The sequence below is a fragment of the Cephus cinctus genome, unplaced genomic scaffold, assembly GCF_000341935.2.
Source record: "Cephus cinctus unplaced genomic scaffold, Ccin1 Ccin1_scaffold0905, whole genome shotgun sequence".
Lineage (NCBI taxonomy): Eukaryota > Metazoa > Arthropoda > Insecta > Hymenoptera > Cephidae > Cephus > Cephus cinctus.
In genome coordinates this window covers 39,673-60,233 of record NW_014333480.1, presented here as the reverse complement: position 1 = coordinate 60,233, position 20,561 = coordinate 39,673, and the positions used below count along the sequence as shown (strand labels likewise).

The 20,561-nt window shown below is 35.1% G+C and overlaps 1 protein-coding gene across 2 annotated transcripts in view; it reads left to right on the top strand.

Moving 5' to 3' along the window:
* Window positions 1–20,561, top strand: part of LOC107271116 — a 64,501-nt gene that overhangs the window by 22,124 nt on the left and 21,816 nt on the right. The gene's annotated exons all lie outside the window — the stretch shown is intronic.

The window sequence follows — 20,561 nt, the reverse complement described above, 5'->3', positions numbered from 1 at the left end:
GAGACATCGTTCTCTTCTTTATTGTCAATATTTTTTGTATTCAATTCGTGATCTTTGAAGCTTTGATACCAGCAGAGGATAGCAACTTTAAAATTATAAAGGATGAGTCGAGGAAATGTGGATTATAAATTTTCAATTTTCACGAACAGAAGTTTAGCAATGCGAAATTAATGTTCATCGTGAGAATAGTAAATAGTGAGAAGTAGTGGATCTTGGGAAATCAGGATTTTCGTAATGGGTAAATAGATTAATGGTTATTATTATTGTTGCTGGTGTAATCATTTGACAGTATGCATATTGTACATATATTTACCCATACGTTTGAGGTTTTAATGGGTTTGAAAATTTGCATTTACATTTTTTTTTCATTGTCATTTTTTTTCAATGTATTGTATTTGCTAGCTGGTTCAAAACCATATTTACTATTAATAAAGCTTTAATAAAATAGTCCCCGGTGCTCAGGCAATTGGCTGCGTTCACTATTCGCAGAAATTCACGGGAATCTTGAAGTGGCATATCAATTTTGAACTGTCTTGATATAATTTTCCATTTAGTAAGTTCTTGGCTGTCGTGGCAATGTAAGTAAGTCTTGTGCAAAATGAATGGCAGAGGAGAAATTCTCAGTATCAGTGTCGCTCATAATGCAATGTTATACATTCATGTATATACATATGTATAAATTGATTTTTCTTTATCATCGATTGGACGAATAAACTGTTTTTATTTTTTTGATATAATTGTAGAGTACCACTAATAGCAATGCTTGGGATAAATGTTTCGGAATTACTTCGATAGGTATTTGTACTACTGGGAGTTAGCTCTTCGACTGAAAAAATTAATGAATTCTTGTATATTAAGTTCAACACGTTAACCCAAGCAGAAATTTTAGATCTTCTCAAAATAGTCTTACGTAAGTCGTGCGAACTCGATCGATTATTTTTTTGTCTTAATTAAACACAAGTCTACACCTTTTATTGGCTCAAGCATCTCCTGGAAATGTTATTCGAAAGTTAAAGTATGAGACAAGTCTTGATACCATCGCAGTTTTATACCGCTAATGATCTTAATTCTTCCCGAAAGTCAACATTAAAAAAAAAAGTATTTTACTTGGCAGATATATTCGAGAAATGCTTAGAATGGATGAAACCTCTTGAGGTTATTTTTTAAGCTACACAAATGACTACTCAGTATGGTTTTTTAATAAGTTTTTTAGGTTACCGAATGGAAATATAATGTTTAAACATCAATATTTAAGATTTCGGATAAAAATTAATTTACATACTAATCCGATTACTGTTTAAATTGCTGTCCGGCATATTGAATTGAAAAAATTCGTCTACGGATTCGAAATCACTGATTGTGTAATATCTTTTTAATTTAGGACATTTATATTTTAGAACAATTATATTTTCAGACAGTAAGGTAGTTCATATTACAAGCTTTGATCGACCATAACTTTGCAATTATTTAACAAAAGTTTCAATGCAATGCACACGCATAGTTTCAATTTTAATTTTAAATTTTTGTTTAAATTTGTCACTTATCGGGCCACAAAATTATGACGAAAGAAGTCACCTCGAGTGTACTCGGTGCGAACCTTATGAAAGACACTCGGTTACTTCGAGTATACTCGAGGTAATGCTCAAGGGAAGTTAAACATAGTATAGGCCCATACTCACACCTCGCCTTTTAGACCACTTTTAATCCTTTGAGTATTACATACGCATATATATGTATGCGTGTGCTTCGTAAAAGAAAGATGATTAAACTATTTCAATTTACATAAACTGCGGTCACTTAAGGTTTTCGAGTTTACTGAATCCGAATTTGATCTCAGATTTTGCAAATTCAAAATGCAATACGACGAACCAACATTATAAAAATTGTTCTATTTTTATGAAGCTTGGTATTTTAAGGTTTTCGAGGTGCTCGAATACTACGTTTAATAAATAAATAATCGTTTATAGCTGACGAATGCATATTATTTGCAATAAAAACACAATCCAACAATTTTTGGTTCGACATATTCGATCAACAAGCAATGGCAGACATTATTCCGTCGAATTCTAATCTTTGATTGGTGGTTTGGTCGCTTTTAGTTAACCTTGATCTGAAAAGCGAAGCGTAGATATGGGTCATAGCTCTATAACATATGTTAACATACATAGGGATGGCGAGGGGGGGACTAGGTTCGATAATTATCTAAAATTGCTATTTTAAAACACATGAAAAATGTGTGTATCTCGTCAACATTGCTATAAAATCATTTAAAAGTTTTTAAACGAAAGTTGTAATTCTTGCGAAATTTCGTTGCATGTCCGCAATTATTTGACCTGAAAAAATGCATTTTAAAATTGAGTTTCGCATTCCGTTAACCACTTTAGGAATTAGAGTAAATCTTCATCCCGACATCATTCTACGTTCTCGCGATGGTTCGCTTGACCTCTTTATGACCTTTTCGTGACCTTTGGATCCATCTTCGTTGTCAACCTTGCAATGAACCTCGTAAGCATCCACTCGTTGCTCGCGCAGTGATACAATTACGGTCTCTCAGAGCATAAAAAAACTCCTTAGACTCTTATATGTGTATCTACTAACAGGCAATTTCATAAGGAACAGTTCGTAACGTCGAGACCCCTCTTATCAAAATCAGCTGCATATTCAAAAATATTTTCTCATTAACACCTGGTAATTAAATAAAAAATATTAAATATATGAATTCCTGTAATCCTTCAAAGGTTAATTAATAAAAAATGTGTCCTAATCTCCTGCAAGTGAAACACGATGCCTATTTATTATAGTAATATTAATTTTACGTAATCATTCAAAATGAATTGTGGATCCTCCTAGTGGTTGCATTGTTGAATAATAATTGAGTAAGAATATTTTTTATTTTATATTCTGTGACTTGATTTTACTTTACACAATGACTGACTTCAATATTTATCCCATATTGCATGTACATACGTTTTTTAAGGGTCGACATTCGTGGAAATTTGAGATTCAATAAAAGAGCGTCGCGTGACACAAATTCCAACGTGTTCAAGTTTCGTAAATACGAGACATATCGGAAGTAGAGGTAAACATGAATTCGCAACGTGAGAAAGGCATTAACGAAATCAGGAAAATCGAATAAAAAGTTAAAGGGATGAAGAAATCCGAGCCAAACAGGTCGACCTCGACGATTCTTGGAGTGGTTCCAACTTGCTACGAAATTTTTAGCGGAAAAGCGAATTTCAATGAGGCAAGTTTTTTTCCATTGCAACATTTCCTGGAGTCGATCCAGTGATAGGAATTCGATGTTCACATTTTTTTTCTTCGTTCCCTTCTATGTTTAGTATGTCGACGTGTCTGCTTCATGCAAGATTTTTAGTAAATAATTATTGTACTAAAAATAATTTTTTGTAACAAATGCCCAAACAATACCCCGTAATGCGTTGCCAGAGGGCACCTCAAGAAGGTCCTGTCGATGCATGCTAGTCAACTGATCAACTATCGAATCTATTCCATAAATCGATTAAAACAAACCGGACTTTCTACGAAATTTTTATTCACATTAAGTATAGAAATTTGTTTTTAGGTGTTTATCTTTGTGAAATTAGCTCATTTGTACAAAAATATATAAAAATCATACTTTTGTTTAACTTTTATTTATTTCTTTATTGGGTCTCTCCCGGTGAATTGATGGAGATCCGGCAATTTGATTTTCAATTACTCTTTGAAACACCCGGTAAGGTCATTTTTTATGGTATGTATCGAATCCTAAAGATTTCACGAATCCGTAGTATACCATTTTTTGCTTCAAACTTCACTTTAAATACGTTAGTTTCTCATCCAAAGTCGAAATTCAATCTCTGTGACCTTTGAGTCCATATATAAAGTTTCGTTTTTTATATTACTTTTCTTAACACTTTTGTTGGTGACCGACCTTCAAGTTTTGCAATTGAGTTCAGAATTGTTTAATTTATTATCTATAAAAGTTTTAGACATGAAAATTCAAGTAGTTAGTTTCGACAGGACCTCCTTAAAATATTATTTTTTGGACAAATGACTATAAAATTACCTAAAAATGTATTATAGTGACGTCATAGGCATCTAATATATTATCAAGGAAGGGGAAACGTATTAAAAAATATTTTGAGGGAGGTTAATAGTTACAAAAGCTGTTGTATCTAGCTATTAACGAATGAGTATAAGAATCGTGTGATTGGTGCACTGCCTAACAGCTCGTGTACCAGACTTCACATTCGTGTATTATACTCATATGTACTAGATAGATCAAATATTATTTTGACGTATTTCAATTAATATTTTAACTTTGCATTTAATTTTGGCAACTTCACTCAATGAAATATGACAATAGCAATAACGATCGATCGATAATGATAATAATCAATTATTCTTACCTTACACGTTTCCTCTGTTATTATTGGACAAAATATGTTTTTATCGTCGCTTTACCTTAAAAAATGTACCTAGATTGAAGAAGGTGAAGCATTATATCAATTTATTATTATTATTTTTCGTCAACAAACTGAACTTACTCGGAGCTGTTTTCTAACTATGAATCGGATTTATCTTTTTGATTAAAAATAAAAAAAAGTTATTTCGCAACTTTTTTTCCATCTGTTATTGTTACCGTCAGAGATGGAATTTCACTGTATTCGACGAGGAAGCCAAAAGCTGGCAAAACTTAGTTGTTGATAAACAGCGTTTCCACGTACACAATATATCTACTCAGAATATTTCTGGGCTCAAAGTTCGTAAAAGTCGTCAAAGTGGTGACAGCACAGCCCATGAAAAGTTTTACGGCCAACCAGCCCTGGTCCGGCGACATTGCGGATATTGCAAGAGCTGATGTAGTGACTTGTACCGGTATAGTATCAAATCTATACATCATTTGGAATCGTAAGTTTACGTTCCAATTGTCAACTGACAATACCAAACTGGGGGGAGATTACGATTTCCGAAGGCTCAAGTTTTGACTGTGGATTTAGTATATCTGGACTGAGAGAAACAAAAGTTAAAGAATGGTAAAAGGTGATATTTGCATTATTTTGGAAGATATGATTTATTTGAATTCCAATTAAAAAATCGTTGTCAATTCAAATTTTATGAAATTATTTATTTCTTAAAAAATAAGGATGAACGTAATAACCGGAATAATGTTTTATTCATGTATGACCTAGCAACGGACCCCGCCTTACTTGATGGGCCACACAGAGTTTTGTAACGTGTAGTGAACCTGATGGTGTTCTTGATAAAAAGACGGACCTCTATTCAAAAATTTTTATATCTCGAAAAATAATGATAATATCGATTTTTACCATACGTGAGTTTTGGTCCAGCTCGATCCATAGATGTTAAATACATAGTTAAACTTTTGCTTCGGTCACAATTATTATCTATTACCAACATATACGATTTATTTCTCAAAAAAATTTGATATCTCCCAAAATAATGTAAATATCAACTTTTATCACTCTTGCACTTTTATTTACCTTTATTCATAGATATTAAATCCAGCGTCGATACTTGGGGCTCCGGAAACCGTAATCTTGCCCAAACTGGTACTAATAGCTAATAGTCATTCGTCATTAATAATTATCACTGAGGTTAATTAGGTTAGGCTACACATTACTGCCTTCGGAGCTAAGACTTTCGGTTTTATCTATTAATAATAGTACGGAATCTACTAGACATCGGTTACCTGCATTTCAATAATATATAGTATGTATCTTTAGAAGGATCTATTCGTCGTGTCTGTGTCGTGCATATAACAAATATGGCGCACAGTTCTCTCTCTAGTGTAGCAAGTAGTGCTCGATAAGAAATCACCTAAAGTTTTATCAATTATTAAATGACCATTAAATCATAATCAACCGCAGGAAGCTGTAGAAATGTAAAAGAGTAGCGTAAACGTTATAGGAAATTTTGAAAATACAATTAAAACGATGGACCAGTGCTAGATCATATAATAAGCAAACATGTAATGACTTATGTGCTTGGCCTTAATAATATGATTTCCATACTTTTTGTTAGAGGAATTCACAGCACTCCTGTATTTGGCGTAGTTTTTTACACGAAAGTGTTTTTTTGGGGGTTATGATACACAGTTCTGTTATATGGACCCAACATAAAAATAGTAGAATTTAGGAAGTAAATTTTTTAATATAGCAAGTGACATGAGAACGTGAATCGAAAATGTTATGAAATGTCAATCTATGTAACTGCCTATAGAAGATACTTGTAATTACTGTGACCGTTAACAGTGGTATTGACATACTGTATAGGTGCCCACCTACACGTGGTAATGACGTCAGAAGCAAAGGATTAGGTGAAACTAATTCTGAGTTAGCGGCCCTTAAAGAAGGCGGATGATGGTATAAGTATCTGAGCGCAGCCCAGCAGTATCCTAACACGTGCCAGTTCAATTTATTATTCGGAGTGCATGTGCGATTGAAGGAATGCCCAGAAGTTAGGGAGATTATTGACAAGGAGTTGGCTGCAATTTTCAAAGAAAATCGGAATGATTCGACGAACGAATCGGGACGAACTTCGAAAGCATCCTAAGGATAGGATTCGTAAGGTTTAACGACAAAACAAGCGGACTTATGATTGATCGAGGAAAATAAGCGAGACAATGTAAACTGAGCGAATTGGTAGCTATTAAGCGGACTTACGTGAAACTCGGTCTTAAGTTAGCAATTAAGTTCCTAGGGCCCTACCGGATTAGAAACTGTGGCAGCTGTGGAACGATGATGAATATTCAGAAGACGAAGGCATCCAAGGACGAACGCCTGACCAGGATGGCCGAAGTGTGTGCGTGGACGTAGGAGTGCGTAGGTGCATAAACGCGTGGATGAGTATGGATGAGTGTGCGTATATATTATTGACGGCGAGGATGAAATTTATCAGACGAATACGGATTCTCGAGCAACCACCAATAAATCTAACGGTTATACAGATTAGGCTTCTTGTTCTTCTTTCAACACTCATTTTAATCCTACGATATATGCAATTCGCATGCAAGGGAAGGTTAGGTGGAAAACTTTTAAGTGCAGGGAAAGCAAGTTTTAGGGGTATATGGTTTTGGTCTTAGTGATTCTGGCTTTAATTATACAGGCTTGTTCAAAGAACACTGCACAATCAGAAGTCAACCCTCTCATTTGATTTCTATGATCGAATAATCCTCTACTAGTACAAAAAGCGTCTCAAACACTTCTAAGTAACTTTACAAACTATATTCCTTGTGTAATCACAAGAAAGTTACTAATTAGTTAGTTTTAATCGTGCTAAGCTCTTCTTGTGGACTGACTAAAGTTAGCGAAAGATTTTTTTTACATATCGAGTTACATATACCCTCATAATACAGACTGGTCCTATGAGTGAGAAAATCTTTCCAAGTCCTTCGTGCTTATTTAAAAGATTGCGACTGTATTAAATATTTTTATTGCAAAGGCAAATATTAGAATAATGTAAACGAAGCTTTATAAACGTACAATAGCACAGTTACGATATTCATAAACTACACGTAACCATAATTTATTGGAAAAAGGTTAATGGAGACTATTAAAAACCTATAAACATTTATTAACATTCCTCTGTGTTAAAATATTTGTATATATTCAGATGGTCAATATAGCATTATATTTTCATTGCAAAATAATATATGTATATCGAGACGTTTCGCAATTCTTGAGGAGGTAGAAATCACGAGACTTTTTAAGGGGGTTTGTGCACTGGGCAGGCGTCTTGATAGGAAACAATACGTGATTTTAAAATTAAATAATAGTACTATATTTCCCTATAAATTACATGCTAGAACAATCTCGTTCTCTCACACACTCTTATAATTGTGTATAGTGTTTTTATTGTACCGCAGGCGACAAGAAGTGTATTTCTCTATCTTTTCCCTATATCAGTTTCTAGCAGTGGGCAAGAGATAGCTGAAACTGCAATACAGCAGATTGCACAAAGCGTCCGGAGACTATAGTCCAGCTGAAAATAGGGATGATAACGATTCAGGAGCCACAGATGATCACAATGATCCTCGTTCGCTAAACCTATTACCTTTTGGATGGTCTTGACTCAGACAGCTACTAATAACAATGACGTTGGGAGCTGAGCTTTTCAAGGATTGGTGTTTGGTGTTTTTGGTCGATTTCTGGCAGCGCTGGCACAACGACTTTGCTGCAGAAGATCTACAAGGATAGTAGGCTTCCTGATACAGAGATGAGAGACAATGCTCCCTGAGACCAAGAATTGTCAAGGATCAGTTCCCACAGTTTGCAGTAAAATATTGTTCACTGGTTCTCCCTGGAATGTAGCATAGATTCCCTAATTAATTCTTAATGATTATATTTCCTAAATCGTTATTGCTTTTTGTCGTCTTTCAGTGTACACGAATTTAAACAACGAACGAGGCCACTCGGAATCGGTATCCGAGAACAGAATGAATTCCTGTCGAGGATGCTGCTGCTTATATCCTCGATTGGAGTACGTTATTTTTAGTGGGGATAACGATTTTTAGTATCCTGAGGTATTAACGTCAATTTTTGATTTGATATTTCATTTATTATTCAATTTGACAATTTAATTTGACTAATCGGATTAGCGGTTTTTTAAAGTACCAGCTTACTGGTTTTTCTATTGTATTCGGCGCGTGCCGGTTGATAGCGTTTGGGCACTTGTTTGTTTTGATTCCAGTCGCACGACTGGTTTTTAGATTCTTGGAATGTTGAAGGTATTAAATCTCTAAGGATCTCTAACATTATTTTCTTATGATTGTCGCTGTGATTAATTTCAAGGGAATTATGTAATATTAGTGATTTAAAGGTCCTATTTTCTCTTTCCTTTATCGGCGTCGCTGTGAGATGTCGATAGGAGTTTTGAGGAATTTTAGGATTTCAGGAGTTCCCTCAGATGTACCTCGCTATTATGCAAATCCACAGTGCGCTATGCACTCTTATGTGGGGCTCTTGACGTATCCATTATCGAGAAATAGGTATTTATGAAGAAAAAAGGATAGAGGTTGGGGGGGGGTATAAGAACAGAACGTTACAATATATATATTGTATATACATATATTGTGACGTGGCATTTCGAGATGCACGCCACAAAATGTAATATTCTGCGATTTCCGGCCACATCGTGGGGCCCTATGCGTGAGGAAGGGATTTCGTAGTGTTGGACTGTATATTATTTATTAAATTTATACTTATTTCCCTCGTGGCAACGTTTTTTTGTGTTTTATATTTTTCAAGCGGATCTGAAAGGATTTTGTCGAAATTTGAATACTACGGGCCCCGAGAGGGTCAACTACGGGCCTGGCGGAGCGCCCTGGTGTGGTGACGCGATAGCCAGACCGGAGCACACACCCTACCGTGCCGTTTTGTGACCGCTTGAGGGACCAGTATAAAAGAGATTGTGTCTTGAGGATACCTGGGGCGACTAGGAAGGCGGTGAGGGACGCTTATGGGGAGTTGGCCATATTTACGTTAATGAGAGATAGACTGTGTCGCAGTGTCGTGCCTTACGCATTCCCGATCATTATTGTATCCGCGAATTGCTAATCGGTGGCGCTCTGGAGGATCGGTGCTGTTTAATATCGTTTATGGGTCAAATTTTGGTTTTGCGTTATCGCCTATACAGTCCACGCCTCGTGGAGTCGTTTCCTTAGCGCAAAGGTATCGTGAGTCCGTTAGCACTCGGTAACGTTAACTTCTGTATAATATCCTCTTGCTTGTATATTCTATGAAGAATGTTGTATAGAGTGTACTTTCGTATCGTATGGAGTACAATGTATATTTTTGTAGAATATTAAGGTCCTGTAAAGATATTAGGTATAGAATATTAAGGTCCTGTTATAGATATTATTTTGCCAATAAGTCTTCGGGACCGCTGGCTTAATAATTCCCTTGGGGGATTAACGGTTCCGTTCTGCGTAAAGCTTGTATATTTTGTTATCGATTATATTTAGGAATCGATGTTCCATCTCTTTTTCTTGTTTTGTTTAATAAATCGGGCCAGACTGTAGTTCCGTATTTAATTTTCAAAACGCTAGTATTTGTTCGTTGTAGTTTTGAGAGTGAACCTCCCCAGATTTTAGATTGTGATTATTGTCTTCCAGACCCAGGACCCCACAGCAAAACAGCTGGCCTGGGTGTCCTTAGGAGACAGCGGTGTAACTCTGGTTATATCTGGCGCTCAATAATTTCGTATTTTATTAATTATTTTTCGCGGTGCTATTTATTTGTGCTTTACCGTTAAAAAGTGTCGTCACAATATATATGCATTAAGTGAAGTTACTTTTCTGTATTTACCGATGATAAACACATTTAAACAAACAATGGTAAATTAGTACTGAAGTCCAATAGTTGGCCGATTGTCCAATAAGCTATAATTACGGTGGACGATCATTAAGCAAACTGACTTATCAATCGATCGTTGATCATTGATGATGAAGTTACGTTTCAGATAAACTAATAACACTAACCATTAAGAATATTCGGTTAATTCCAATTGTACGTAAGCGTTAATAGATAATATGTGGTTTTTAGAATTAAGTCAATGCTAATTTATTCGTTACTATCAGAAAATTTCTGATTATTGATATTAACGTATACACAGTACATAACTTATATGTATACAACATTAAATATTATAAAAAGATGGTCGTCAGATACTGTTTTATCTTTGACACATTCGTTCGATATTTACTCATTTGGTCATCGAATTACCAATATAAACAGATTTTATTGAACTTTCTAACAATTATTAAACAGCACGTGGCTTTTTTCTTTTTTTTTTCATATATTAGGATTAATTTTGAAAAATTCATTTTTTTTTAATTTGTGCATATTAGAAATGCTCTTCATTTGTCTTTATCTAATAATCTTTTCGTAAATATAATAAATATAATGCTTTGCGGTATTAAGTATGTATCTAATAGTTTGCATATAAAGAGACATTTTTGGTCGGCGTATTTTGTCTCCTATTCGTCATTTACACAATTATTTGAATATTTACCTGTCCTAATCGCATAAATCCCAAAAGCTTTACGAACAAAGGAAATGCATTATTGTGTTGCGTATTAGATTTCGCCCACTTACATTTTTTCGTTGCACTTACACGTTCGACTCGTCAAATGCAGAAATTAATTTGCGCGCCACGACGATTATTTGCGGTCGTTGTGAATTCCGCAATGCTGCCTTGAAACTCGTGGAAACCGACTATTCTGTTAGGATCATGGAAAAACGGGAACGAGAACAAAGGATTTATTGAGCTGATATAATTTTGCAATACGCGAAACTTGTGAAAAATATAATATGTTTTTATCCTTCTTAAAAGCTTGTTTACTCGTATTTCAATTTCCGCTGAAATACGAGTTCTAGGAATAGTTGAGTAAACGGATACATCGGGTGACTCGAGAAATTTACTCTTTTTCGTTAATCAACGATAAATAATGGTTCGCTTACTCGTAGATAAATTCTCCAATTTGACTATTCTATAATAGTATCGTATTTTATTAAGGCGACTGAAAGTCGGGAAATTCTCAAATTGTAACTAAGAATATAATATCCGCTGTGGACAAAAAAAGGGATAAAATGTAAGAAATTATAGCTTAAGTGCAATCTCATTAAAAACTATATCAATTAGTGTTTACGGAACTTTAATTAATTTGAGATGAATCTTAAAAATATATTCTGACATCTTTGTTCCATTTAAGGAGGTTGAAGCGCTTCACGCTGGTCAAATCAGTACTAAATATTTTTTAGCGATTTTACAAAGTTTTATGAATTAATTGATTGCAGTGAAGGGTGATTTGTATTGTAACAGGTGCCCATAATTTATAGCGATGAATTTACAATAATACTTATTACCTGATCAATGTCGATTTCCGAACAGGTATATTTTTTTCAATTCTTTTCTAAGAATAATCTGTAATTTTTTACCGATTTTAATGAGGCATGGCTCATTCTGTTTCTTAAATAATTCTTTGCGATTTCACCGACTAGATATTTGATAATATTGACCGTTTAATAATTATAGCCATTTATTTGTGAAGAAATTTTTTCGCTGGCTAAAAAACAGGCAGTCATTTTTAAAGATTTTAAACTATTCAATATTTAGACGGTCGATTTATAAAGCATCTTTCGAGAAACAGAATAAGTGGTCCCGCATTGAAAACGATAAAGAATGATGGATTATTTTTGGAAAAAATGCAACGAAAACATACCTTTTCGGAAATTAACGATAATTAGTTAATGTTCTTGTGAATCAGCCAGCATTAATGTTTCTCTAGATTAAGGACACATGTAGTGATGCAAATGACACTCAACTAATGTTACATAATGCATCAATTTTACAAAAACGATTATGAAAATTTAGCACTGATTTGACCGGCGTGAAGCGCTCCAACCTTCTTAAACATCCACGAAAATTACGTTTACATTTAGTTGCCCAAATTATCTGGTACCCTAATAAATTTGGCTAATTATGAGACTTTCTCGACTCGAATAATTTTTTTTCATTAACACTTTTGCCGCATATATAACAATATACCCTTCTTATTAAAAAAGTATATTTAATAATAATTATCCACCATTATAAAATATAGTATTTCACAGTATTATTTATATTAATTAATAGCCAATTACGAAAAAGATACATGAATTCATTTCCCTTCGTAGCTGCCCGTACAAACAGCATTACGTTATGCTTCAGTTTCAAATTTAATTTCATAGTCACTCCACTCTATATGCGCCGGTAGCAGCTGGCAAACCGTAGAACAAAGTCGATAGCAACGTTCAAAGTGCACCGGTGTAAGTGCAATATCTCGTTGGCATATGGAAACAATTTTATGACTGTCGGGGAACGACCTCAGTTTAAAAAGATGATAAAAAGATTTATTCGTTTCGTAGAAGACAGACAGAAAATAGTAAAGGGACAAGAATAAACAAAACAAAGTGTGCACGAGCCTTGACATAGTCGGGTGATGTTGGAAGTCTGAAGGTAACTGTGAATGAATATGACCTATGGATAATTTACTTGCAACGTCTCGGCTCTGGAATGTTCCAGCGTCCTTGTACTGACTAGGAATTAATCGCTGCGAACTGCATACGGTGACTCGCCAGGGAAAACATGGCTGCCTAGGAAATTTTTAATGCTTTAACGTATCCTCGAGCGACATGACAGTTTCGAGCGAGGGAAGTTTAAATATATTTTTAAATAAGATGAAAATATTATCTTTGAATATAATCATTGTTTCCATGCACTTTCTTTTAACTTGTAAAACTATTGACTAGTAATTATTGATTATCTTGTTTTTGTGATGTTTGAAGTACTAGTAGCATATGCACATACATCGCGAAGTTGGATAATGACACTTATTTTATCAAGAATCAGGGAGAAACGCTGATAATAATAGATGATGAAATGTGTATTAAATTTTACTGGAAAATTGAACGAAAGTGTTCTTGAGCAAGTTGCCTTTTCTTATTACGAAAAAAAATGAGTAATTGCCAAAGTTGCAAGTTTGGTTTAATAAGTTTTGAGGTAATTGCCAATTATTGAAATACGCCATCTCCTTACGGACTAAAAAGTAATTAAGCCTGACCATGGTTGCTTTTGGGAACACGTGACGTTTGACGCGTCACGTGTGTCTGACTGGGACGATAGTCGTCACTTTGACTCCCGAGAGGCTATTGATTATTGACTGGAGTACGTGAGAAATTGCATATTCATAATTGATCTCCTGAGATCAGATAGTAGTAGGTATAGTGATATACAAGGCCAACATTCCGCGTTTAACGTTAAATACGTTATTACAATGGCACGTTAGTCACGCTAAAAATTAGTTACATAGTGGTTGCAGCTTTATCACAAGATTGGCACAGGTCAATGCAATATGACCACTGTGGAAATATTTATGAAATTTAAAAAACAAATGAAAATGTATAAAGTAAAAATTAACGCGTTCGAGAAGGTGCTCATTTACCGGAGACGTTTCTTACATTGGACGTTTTCTGATGGATTTATCCTAAACAAGAAAGATCATTCATTTTTCTTTATTTATCTAATAAAACCATCATTAGAGCAGCTGTACCATGAATACGTTATTTAGTGTCTTGTGTTTTCTGGATAAATTGCTAAAGAACAAAAGAGAGAGAGAGAGAGAGAGAGAGAGAGAGAGAGAGAGAGAGAGAACGAACCAGGAAGGATGGTAGGGAGAGAGACCTATTTGGGTCGATACTTTGGGTTCAGGTGCGGCACGCCAAAATGGCAACCCCCTCGAATATCTGCAATGCTGCCATTTCACCAGACAGGGAGTGAGACTGTGGTGTAGCCAGATGTCAGTGAATTTATTTTTATTTGCCTTGACTTCATTTTTCTTAGGAGCAACCCTAAATACAGTCGCGCACAAAGACTTTTGCTACGTTATATGCAAGAAGAAATATCATGCTGATTGTGTTCTTGTTCGTCAGGAATGGATTGAATGCGGGTTTTTTACTTCTTTTTTACCAAATCTATATAAAGCACATATCCCTATGACATATTTTTTTGCAAAATTAGGAGCAACGTTAAAGTTGTTCTAATGTCAAATATTTTTCTCCATACAATGAATAAATAAATAAATTTCGATTACATTACATACGTTCGATGTGTTCAAATCTAATTTGGGTTAGAGAGGAAGACTGACAAATGTTATAGGAGTTCCCCGATTGTTTGAAATCGATGGCAATATCTTAGGCACAATAGTACGGAACGTGTGACAAGCGTGTGTTATGCAATCGTCATAAAAATATTAAGGATACGTTTGTATGCTCGCGCGGGTACGAATATTTATATAAAAAGTTGGAGAATTTTAGAAAAAAATCTATTTTTATATATAAACGAGATGGTAACGCTTGCAAATATTCTTGGGCATGGGCAAAATTGAAAAGTGCCCGCATAATTTATACTATCGTGCATAAAGGTAATCATACTGACTTTGATGTCTTCCAAATAGATTTTTTAATTTAAAACAAGTGTAATTTCATTTATCTGCAGTTTAAGTATCCAGGCAGTGAAATCGATTGAGACGAATTTGATTATTGATTTGATAGCAGTAATGTATTTTTAAATATATTTTTAATCACATTTTCTCACAAATTATTCATTGGAAGCTAATTACTTACAGATTTGCGTATTCGATTGAATGTGCACTATATTGTCAAAAACTTGCAGAATTTCATTTGAACAAATAGTATTTGTTTTTATTTCAGGAACCTGAAAATTCTTTTTGTGAAAAAATATCGAAGCTTATGAAACATCTTCCGTTCAGTCTAATAACTTTTCCTTGATTTTTCATAAAATTTATAATATATTAAACCAGTCTCGAACTCTCAATGCAGGAACTTGATAATAAACGTAATGTGTTTTGAATAAACATAATTTCACTCGTTCAATCCTGTGTGTACTTACTACACAATTTAATGTATTTTTCTAATGTAACTTTACGCGATAAACGAGGAAACAGTTGTTCAGTTACTGTTGTTGTTCTCGTTCCTGTCGTTTACCGACAACAAAAACAGCAAAAACAAATGGCATTTAAAACGAGTTTCTTGTAAATCTAACATAAGCGAGATACTTATTGTGCTGTGTGCTTGAGTGCACTTTTATCGATGCACTCTCGATCGGTATAAGGCGGCAGCTGCTATACCGACAGAGTTATTTATAAACGGAAACGTGGTTATAAATTTCATCATACATCATATGTGTAACGAAAGTCATTTTCATCAGAGCCTTTCTTCAATATTCCGTGGCTCTTCCCATTTTTATGTGGCAAAAAGGTTTTTCGACGCAAAAGCAGCTACTAATGCATTTTTGCTCTATTAATAATCATTTTAAAACTTATAACTTTCTTGAAACTTTGCTTGCGATGGAAACTCATTGGTATATCTATATTAATTCGCAGAGAGGAATATAAGATATAACGTATACATATTCTAATTTTGAATATAATTAGAACTACAATATTTGACAGCAGGATGAGATATAATTCTCAGATATAAAAATCATCATTCGTCGTCCCTATCTTTTAGCATCGTCAAACTTCCGTTATCTAGGTCATTATACAAATTATTTCACTAAAGAGAACTTTTCATTTCTCTGAAACTGACCTTCTGTTTGCTCAGGGTTCATTTAAAAAATGGAGCACAGCCCAACTCTTGTTTCGTTATCCAGATTATTAAGAACAATTTATTAATTAAATCACTCCCTCAATTACAATATGAAAAAAATTATATTTTTATATAATTTTAAATATATTGAGAGATAGTTTCCAGGACCTTTTTTCTGGTGTATTGGCAGGTATGACAACATTTAGTGCTTTCCAGCCTGGACCTGGAAAAATTCTATATACAACGTATACTTCCAGGGCAAGGTGGCGGCACTCACACCGAATTTTTCACAAAATTTTTGGTAGTAGGTTTAGTTATTTTTATATTTTTTTTAAATATATCGGCTTACAGTTGTGAGTGCCGCATGTTCTCGAAACTGCCCTTCGACATGTTTATATATACAGGGTGTTCATTATGAAACACACTGTAGTAACACCGTTGCATTCCTTGTCAAATTCTAAGAAATACGTGTATTTTCATTTTTTATTTCATATATAAAAATTTCGAGATAATCAAGGTTGAAGTTGCAGTAATGCGACCAATCAGAACGCGTTTAAACAGAGCGTAGATGACGTCGCGAGCCAGCCCGCAAGGCCTGCTTACACTAGGCCAATAACACTAATTGTAAGAGTATCGTGGTAGTGTTCCTGTTTATCTGCATGTAATTGAATAAGATACAAGAGACGATACTCTTAGTGTTATCGGCCTAGTGTAAGCAGGCCTTATAGGCTGTCTCGCGACATCTACGCTTCGTTTAAACGCGTTCTGATTGGTCGCATAACTGCAACTTGAACCTTGATTATCTCGAAATTTTGATATATGAAATAGAAAATGAAAATACACGTTGAGACGTTTCGTGATTTTTGTGTCTTAGGAATATCCTATCCTTAATATCCTATTTTGCTCTTGCTCACACACATACAGACACTTTACAATTGTCTCTAGCTTGCCTGTAATAATCGCTGCAGGAGAATGCAGAGGGAATTGGGATGCCCTTCCTGACACTAGGGGGTATCACAATGATTCCTTAGGCCTGGTAAGAGCTATGGGATGCTCAGACAGCTACTAATCACAATGATATTGGGAGCTGAATCTTTTTTAAGGTGGGTGGGTTTTGTGAATTGTCTGCAGTCCTGACAGTTCTATTACAATAACTTCGCTGCAGGAGAATGCAGAGGGAATTGGGATGCCCTTCCTGACACTAGGGGGTATCACAATGATTCCTTAGGCCTGGTAAGAGCTATGGGATGCTCAGACAGCTACTAATCACAATGATATTGGGAGCTGAATCTTTTTAAGGCGGGTTGTTTTTGTGGATAGTCGATTTCTGACAGCTCCAGCACAATGCCTTTGATGCAGAATATCTACAAGGATGGCAGATTTCCTGATACAGGGTGGTGACACAATGCTTTCCTAGACCAGGATCTGCCCAGGATGAGTTCCCACAGTTTGCAGTACAATACTGTTCACTGGTTCGCTCTGGAACAGAGGATTGGTTTTTTTCCTAGCTTTTTAATAACTTATACTTTCCAAATCTTTACTGGCTTCTTGTCGTCTTGTCGTGTTGTCGAGTGGATCGACTGAATTGAGTGGTTCGCTCTGGAACAGAGGATTGGTTTTTTCCCTAGCTTTTTAATAACTTATACTTTCCAAATCTTTACTGCCTTCTTGTCGTCTTGTGGCGTCGTCGAGTGGATCGACTGAATTGAGTGATTCGAGTGATCTGACTCCTTTCCTATCGAGGAAGCCGCTGCTTATATCCTTGGTAGGAATACGTTAAAACTAGTGGGGATAACGATTTTTATCCACCCGAGGTGTTAACGTCGCTTTTTGGATTTGATATTTTGATTTATTATTTGATTTGATTATTTGATTTGACTAATTGGATTACCGGTTTCTTCAAGTACCGGCTTACTGGTATTTCTATTGTCTTCGGTGCGTGGCGGCTTATAGCGTCTGGGCACTTGTTTGTTTTGATTTCAGTCTGTAGACTGTCTTTAGGATTCTAGGAATGTTAAAGGTAATAATTTCTAATATTATATCCTCATGACTGTCGCTGTGACTAGATTCAAGGGAATTATGCAATATTAGAGAATTAAAGGTCCTATATTCTCTTTCCTTTATCGGCGTCGCTATGAGAGGTCGATAGGATTATTGAGGAATTCTAGGATTTGAGGAGTTCTCTCAGATACTGTTATGCACATCCACAGTGCGCTATGCACTCTTATGTGGGGCTCTTGACGTATCCATCATCGAGAATGGATGATTGGGAAGGACAAAGGATAAAGGACAGGGGGGTATAAGGTCGGAACGTTACAACGTATTTCTTAGAATTTGACAAGGAATGCAACGGTGTTACTACAGTGCGTTTCATAACGAACACCCTGTATATAAAGTTTTTATATATAATTATATATTTATTAATATAATTTATTCAATTTTCATCATGTAAGACAATAATAAAATGTCATCAAAAAAACCTTTTCGATTTGTAAAAGAAAAAAAAGTTGCAACTTTATTCATATTGACATACATGTAAGTACTGGGCATAGCGTTACTTGCAAAAGTGCGAATTAGCAAGGAAATAATTTGAATCTGCAAGTATAATTACGACACTCGAGTATTCGACGTAGCGCGTAATCATCGGAGCGTTTAATTGGTCGGGAATAAAAGAAGTGGTGCAAGCTTGTTTGTTTTTATATTTTTTTTCAAGAAAAAAAAAGAGATGCTCGAACTTTAATCTTGTGTATACATTGCGTTCTTTTTTTTTTAAGTGTATGTCATTCGCCAAGCTCTTGAAATTCTAAACGTACTGTAGTTTTCGGTCACAGGAAATAGTTCGCATTCAAACTCAGCGATGGTAAACAGACCCGAGAGATTACAGCTTAGTGTGACATGACTGTGGAATGCAGGTTTGGTGAAATTCAATCCTGGTACATCTGTAATACACTTCGTGCATATAGGCGGACGTGTTACGAAAATCATCAAATGCATACCAAATGTATAGAGAAAATTTCCGGATAGAGATAACTTACGTTTTTAACTTTAAAATTAATATACACGTAAAGAACTGCGCGGGTTTTAATTCTAGCTCACTGTTTAGTATTTGCACAACAAGAAATTGCAATAGCAATAAAAATTGTAGTAAAATTTTAAAAATAAGTTAGTTAAATCAAAAGTGATAATGGTAAAACTTAATAGGATTCTTGTGATTGTCATTGCACTTTTTTCATTTAAAATACGAAATATTGCACAAGTAATTATAAGTACACATCGTTATTGGTGCGTACGAGTTTTCTTCTTTTAGATTAGCTGATCGTTGATATTCGTTAACATAATTTTTTACAAATTTATTGGATTCTCATGAAATGCCTGAAGTTAAATGTGAGTAGGTCAATCTGTCTGAATGAAATTCCTAAATTATGACCTCCTATATAATTCCTATATCGTAATCACATGGTCAGGGAGACCATAATCAAACTCATGACCGAGGAGAAACTTGCTGCTTACAGAACGTGCAATGCCCCTAATGGGAATTTCCTTTCTAGGTCTTTGCAGATCTATTTAACCCTGCAGAGGTCTTTAAGTTTCTTAAAGGAATTTTTACTAACTTCCAACAGTGTCAAGGATGTCAAGGATTTTGCATGCCATAAACATACGACTGAGATCTTGCGAAATTGTTTTTCATACTTAAAAAAGTGGTTCGCCATATTATAAAAGCTTTTAAACTTTTATTATAAAGCTTTTAAAATTCTCCAATTTTTTGCGTTACTAAATATTATATTAATCAATAAAAAGTGCAAAAAACTTAGTAATTCCTAATATCAGTGAAAACATTGTTTTAATCACAATTTATTGAAAGTTTTCGGGTGAAAAACATTATAATTAAAGAAATCCTACATAACGCAGCATTAGTTATGGCACAGAACATCCATAAGTACAGTAGACTGCCTACAGAGGCGTTCCGTACCGTCGCATTTCCCCTAAGCTTTCTTTCTAAGCTATCGCGCCTCGAGGGGGAAGGCTTCTTCTTTCCCCCACTTCTTTATGACTCTCAGCGCACGTGTTACCCCACACTCTGCCGAACACTCGGCCTATTACAATTAGAATGTGGATTCTCCGTAATATTGTTCTCTCGCTAGTAATCATGTTTGAGAGCCCCGGATGCGCAATTATACATATTGTACAAGAACTGTATTCTACTTTATAATTTCAATAACAGCTTCACTTACAAGGAAGGTATCTCAGGTGTCTTCCTCCGATTTCGTTCGTTTTGAAATATGTCATTCTCCATCAAAATCTAAGAGGTACGTGCTGTTTTTTTTATCGGCGATAAAACGGTTTTCGGGGGTGAAATCAACCCCCAAAGTTGGGCTCCTGGGGGGGGGGGGGGGG